Source organism: Lathyrus oleraceus, chromosome 3, assembly GCF_024323335.1.
Source record: "Lathyrus oleraceus cultivar Zhongwan6 chromosome 3, CAAS_Psat_ZW6_1.0, whole genome shotgun sequence".
Lineage (NCBI taxonomy): Eukaryota > Viridiplantae > Streptophyta > Magnoliopsida > Fabales > Fabaceae > Lathyrus > Lathyrus oleraceus.
In genome coordinates this window covers 497,417,995-497,424,657 of record NC_066581.1, presented here as the reverse complement: position 1 = coordinate 497,424,657, position 6,663 = coordinate 497,417,995, and the positions used below count along the sequence as shown (strand labels likewise).

Sequence of the window (6,663 nt, the reverse complement as noted above, 5' to 3'; positions counted from 1 at the left end):
CATATCATGCATTTAGTAACGGCACATCAACTCAAATATCATACTCAATAACAACGTAAAATGCAACTCAATAACGACATAAAATGCAACTCAATAACAACATAAAATGCAACTCAAATGAGACTCGACTCGTCATGCATGTGGTACCAATCGGAGTAAAACTCCCAACTTAAAATCATTGCCATTTTAGTGGGCATCAAGGCATAAGCCTTCAACTTTCAACTTAAAATTTGCCAATCCAGGCCAACGTGGTGTGAGCAAAGCTCCGATTTTTGCCAATCCAGGCCAACGTGGTGTGAGCAAAGCTCCGATTTTTGCCAATCCAGGCCAACGTGGTGTGAGCAAAGCTCCGACTTAATGCATATGAAATGTACATGGCATACACGACTTTAAACTTTCGACAACATAATCATAATAGCAACACAACAAGGTTTTCAACATAATCAACTTATAATCAACTTTGGCTCATCAAGCCTACAACTCAGTATTTTCAACAAAATCAACTTATAATCAACTTTGGCTCATCAAGCCTACAACTCAGTATTTTCAACAACTTTAACACAACTTATCAACATATTTATATCAACACTTCATAACATAACCCAACAGAATTACTCATCAAAATTAACGATAAAAGGCTAATCACCAATTATGTTCACAACATTAAAAATATCAATTTTCCCACTCTGCAACAGTGTTAACCGGTTAACGCCCTGGGTTAACCGGTTAACGCAGGACAAAATACATTTTTTGGCAAAACGCAACAGTGTTAACCGGTTAACGCCCTGGGTTAACCGGTTAACGCAGGCAAAACAGCACATTTTCACAATTATAACAGTGTTAACCGGTTAACACCCTGGGTTAACCGGTTAACGCAGACAAAACAGCAGTTCCTGCGCTAACACAAGGCAGAATGCAGAGTTCTCCGCATTTTCCGCCGTTGGAGGACTTCCGGACCTCCGATTCCAATTCCGTAAAAAGCTATACGTTCGGAAATTCACAACTAACCCAAACACATATTCAATTACAGCCTAAACACAGTTTCATCCAACGTAATTTTCCAGCATTCATAATCCCAATTAGGGTCAATTCAACGGCTATCACTACCCATGACATGTTAATCTATAATACCCATTAAACGACGATAAACCCCCCTTACCTGAGATAATCCGGCACTCTCTAAGCTTCAAGCTTTTCCGTTCTTCAACCTTTGCTCTCTAGCTCTTCCTCTTTGCCCTTTTCTCCACTTTTCACCTTTCAGCCGTTTCTCTGTTTCACGTGAAAACTCTTTACCAACCATTGAAACCCTTTTTCCTTATTCCAACTTATATATTTTCCAATAATTATTATTCCAAATAATAATAATAATAATAATCCAATAATTCAATTTATTTAATTAAATTATTAAATATATTATTAACTTAATTAAAATAATTCTCTTATTTTATTCGGGGTGTTACATATCACACGCCCATACATCCATGAAATGTACATTGCTAATTTTGGAACTTAATTTCAAGTGTGAAAATAACAATCATTTGACCTATAAATAGAGCCCTTCATGCTCAGAATCAAGGACCCTGCGCGCCGGCTTTGAATCCCTAGCTCTAAACCCTCTCATTCAAAGGATAAACTTGAGAATTTCCATTGGAAATTGAGTTTGAATCTCCGCTGTTTTGAGATTCAAATCTCCAAGAGTCTTGTGCCTTTTGTTGATTCAATTCCATTCCATTAAGTGTCCAGAGCAAGATCAAGAGCAATTGGAAGCAAGACCCTGTTCATAAAGACCTGCATTGAAGGTAATTTTCAGAATTTTTCATCTCTTCGATTATCACTCAATTCTCCATAATTCTTCTTGATCTTTGGTTGTCTGAAGTCCTACCAATGTAGGCAACAAGATTGAGTTGCTTTGAGGTCAAATCGAAGCAACTCAGATCATGATCCTCAAATTTCAACTCCCTGTATCTTTCAATATACTTGGAGTTAGGAGAAATTGATGTCAGATTCGAGCTCCTGAGCATTTTTACTTTAAATTCATGTCCTTCTTTTTTATTTTGGTGATGGTTGAGAGTGAACCAGTCCGATGAGGCTCACCGGAGAAAGAGACCGGAGCTTTAGCTCCGGTGGTGTGCTGGCGTTCATCTGAGCCATAAGATCATTTTAAATGTTCTAATCTCATGCTTTAGTTCTGATTACCTTTCCTAGTGCGCATTGACTAAAGTCTATTGTGGAACGCACGCTAGGAGACACTTAATCTGTCACCTCAATTAATGAGGGAGATCAAGTGGTCCACGTTTTTTGTTATTTTCTGATTTTTATTTTTATTTGGTTTATTTTCATTAATTCATATTAATTTTAATACTGATCCAAGAAATATGAGAGTTTCACCAAAAAAATTTAAATAAATTCCTCTTTCATTTTATGAATTAAAATTATTTTTTGGATCATTATTAATATTTTTCATGATTTAATTGTTTTAGTGAATATTTTTAATTGTTTAAAAATAGTTTTAAGTTTCCAAAATTAATGAAATTTTTTCTCCAAGGTTCTTTGACCTTGTTTGACCTATGATAAATCTCATGGCCATTTATTTGGTGTTTTGATGAGGTTTTAGGATTTTGACCAACCATAATTTAATTTAATGCATTTTTTAATTGATTTTATTTGTTTAATTGCAAAATAAATTGTGTTGAGCTTTTGATATTGACTTGTTGAGTTTGACTTGTGTTGTTGGGCCTTGGTCAAGGTTGATTTGACTTTGTTGAGTTAAAATCATTAGATTTAGGGGATTGATGAAATGTACATTTCATCTCCCGAAATGAATGAATGATTTTAATTTGATAAAAGTCCTCCTTTGACCAATTTGTGTTGATTCCATTTGCCCTCCCTCTTCATATTAATCCCATTCTCTTCTCATTCATTTCATGGACCTATGATGTCTCTATATCTTAAGGTTAGTTGATTGCAAAATCAACATAAGTGTGGATGAGATTAAGTCCACCCCTTTTGCGTATTCTTTTAAGTGTGGTATGTTTTAGGAGTATGGTTCATAATACCATATCTCTAACATGCATTAACACTAAAATTTCTATTTCCCGGTCTCAAATAGTTGTGACTTCTACATAAGTCAAATTACGATTGCTTAACATAGCGCTAAATTGTTGACACAAAAGGCATAGCATTCTAGTAAGTGAGATTGTAAGTCTCCCCTCTTTCATGGTATTGTGTGGAAACTTGGCCTTTTTTCCTTCCTTTGGAAGATGTCTTGGTTCAAGGATCCATGCTTGTGAATAATGGGTTGAGTGTTCTCCAAAGAATGACTTAAACAAAACAAAAGCAAAAGCAATACTAACTTCTAATCAACTAACAACTAACATTTAATTTCAAGCCATTTACTTTTATGCACTTTAATTTTTAAGTCTTTATTCATTTGCCATTATTCATACCATTTAACTTGTTTACCTTAATGCCATTTTGACTTTGCTCATTTGAGCCTTATCTTGTGATTATATTGTGATTGTATATACTTGCTTGTGTTCGTGGTCTTTTGACCTTAATGTACATAATAACAACAAAAACCCTAAAAGACATTTGTGTGGACTGTTGGATTGGATCTGAGACATTGGAATTAGAATTAGGCAACACTCCCTATGCAAAAGGACTCTGCCAATGCCAATTTTCATGAAACCAAGTGCTTGTGAATTGAAACTTCATCTGAAGCAAGTACTGAAGATCCATTTGAGTTCATCTGCTACATGGTCTTATTGGAGCTGTTACTTTGAACATGTGCCTAGTGCCTATCTTTGGGTTCATCTGATACATGGGAGATTATGAAGAAGATCATCGAGTTGCTAGGCTTGGATGTGGCTATCTTTATTTGATGCCTTGCTCTTCATCTTGCTATTTGTGTATTGATATTGCTTGATTCTAAAGTCCAAGGGAAATTTGGGTTTCTATATGTCATTCTTGTCTATTGGATTACACCCCATTGGTCAGATCTTTTCAACTCTTAAGTTTTAATTTTTGCTTAGGATTAGTCTCTTCATCTCTTCCCCATTTCTTTAATTTCAAATCTCTCCCTCATTTTAAAATATTCTTTGCCTGTGTTTGTTTTCTAAACTCAGACCATATTGCAAATTAGAAACTTTGGCCTTATGCCATTGCATTTTCAAACTTCTTTTTCTTAATCAAACTTGTAAATGAACCTAACTATACTTGACTATAAATTTCAAAAGACAAAAAGAACTAACACTCATTCAAACCTTTTTAGGCATTTTGTGCCTTTGTTAAACTTAAACTTTGTTAAAAGCAATGCATTCACTTTGAAATTGTTACCACGAACTACGAGGTTTTAATCCCTCATTTTATGTTGGTACGTAGGCACAAGTCCGAAGGTCTTGTCAAACACAAAAATATAATTAATGAATTATTTTCTCATTCCTCCAGTCTATTTATTGCAAACATCATTTTGTACAAAAACACATATGTGTCATACCCTGATTTTGACCCTGAAACTTTCTCCCAGTCGATGATTCATTTGCATTAATGCTCATGACCTTTTCATCTGGTCATGAGGCTACCGACCTACATTCTTTGTTTGGGGATGTTATCACTTGCCATTCCATGACTTTTGGGTTTTGCCTTTGCTTTTGGTCTAAGACAATTAAGTTCCACAGTCAAACAAGATTTGGAATCCCTTTTCATTTGATCGCATCAGACATTACATTAGATAATCATTCATATTTTTTTTATTTTTTATTTTTCATTCATTCGAGATTCGAAACTCCACACGTACCTCTCTATCCATATTCATACTCCCCATTTCATGTTTAAACTCTTCACTTCATATTGGAAGATTGTTTATTCGTTCATGTTTAAAGACTTCCACGAATTCATTCATATCCCATTCATTCATGCGTAATTAAAATGATTGTCCACATGTCTTCGATCCACATTCATATTATCCATTTTTATGTTCGAATTTTTCACATTACATTGGGGAAATCTTTATTCACCCATATTTGAGAACTCACATATTCATTCATATTGCAATCATTTCATTCATGTCCAAGATTTTTTTACATCCATATTCACCATTTTGTATTTCTACATGTCATATTCAAATTTGCATTCATATCTCTTCATTCACATTGGAAAACTCCCATTTATTCATGCACCATGCTCATTCATATTTCAATTACTTCATTCATTTTTATCACATCCATTCACTCACAACCGCCATTTTCACGGCGGGTGATTAATTCGTAACCTTAAAAGTATCATCACATAAATACATAAATACATGAGAGTCCTCGGTACAAAGCTTTGTTATTTGCAAATGAAGGGATATTTTCATGACATACGCAACGAAGGCGATTTACAAGCTCTTGTCGTCTGATTATGCTAAAGCCAGTAAGGTTTCTATTGAAGATATGCTTTTGATGAGCAGGATATTAATCGCTCCATGGATAAAATTGAGGTTATTGATTTCCATCAAACGCTTGAAGTGAACGATATTAGATTCTAGTGTTACACTACAGGCCATGTCCTTGGTGCTGCTATGTTTATGGTTGACATTGCAAGTGGTAGAGTGTTGTATATAGGAGACTATTCACGTGAGGAAGACCGACATCTTCGAGCTGCAGAAACCCCACAGTTTTCACCTGATGTCTGCATTATAGAATCTACCTATGGTGTACAACACCATCAGCCCCGACACACACGAGAAAAGAGGTTCACTGATGTTATTCATTCGACCATTTCTCAAGGGGGGCGTGTGTTGATTCCAGCCGTTGCTCTTGGCCGAGCACAAGAGCTACTGCTGATCTTTGATGAGTATTGGCAAAATCATCAGGAACTCTAGAATACGCCTATCTATTATGTTTCTCTTCTTGCCAAAAAAATGTTTGACTTACACCCTTTCAATGAATGATAGGATTCAGATGCAAAGGAAAATGACTCTTACAAGTTTTATCAGGCTGCTGATGGGCAACATCTAATTCTTCATCCTTTGAACACCAAGTGTTTACTGCACCATTATGGTAGCTATGATAAGCTCCCTCACAGAATAAGTGGAAGAATTCTACAATTGGAGACAGTTACTCAATCTGAGGCTATGAGAAGGCGGTATCGATTTCTTAAGTCATTTTCCATTAACCACAACTTTTCAGCTTTGTGAAGTTGATTTGAGTGAGATGTTACCTCCTGAAGCACTGGCCCCATTTTTGGATGAAATAGAGAACCGTGCAAGCCAGAGGAAGCAACTTGCAAAGAAGGAACTGAAAGAAATTAAACGCTGAAGCTACTTCTAATTATGCTCTTTCCATATCAACCCACTCTCAGTTTATTTCTCGTGATGATCCTCCCACGTTCTCCCTAGATGACTTTGAAGCTCTAGGAAATTCCACTCTATCATCAAGTCCTCAAGTTGTTGGTGAGAGGAAATTGTTCTCTAGTGTGACTAGGTTTGAGGAACGGAGAGACACTATCATACTCCAATGTCATATCGAGAGCAGAATCTAATGGAAGTTCAAATGCACCGAAGACAAATGATCTCTCAGATGCAACCATCAAACATGCAAGCTTCTGCAGCAGCTATACAGCAGAACAATACCGCGAACTGGCAACATAGTTCTATGTCTGGTTTATCAACAACATAATAAA

The 6,663-nt window shown here is 35.9% G+C and overlaps 1 pseudogene; it reads left to right on the top strand.

The window, feature by feature from the left end:
* The first annotated feature begins 374 nt into the window (after positions 1-374).
* On the top strand, positions 375-5,999 carry LOC127131829 (cleavage and polyadenylation specificity factor subunit 3-I-like; annotated as a pseudogene).
* The last annotated feature ends 664 nt before the right edge of the window (positions 6,000-6,663 follow it).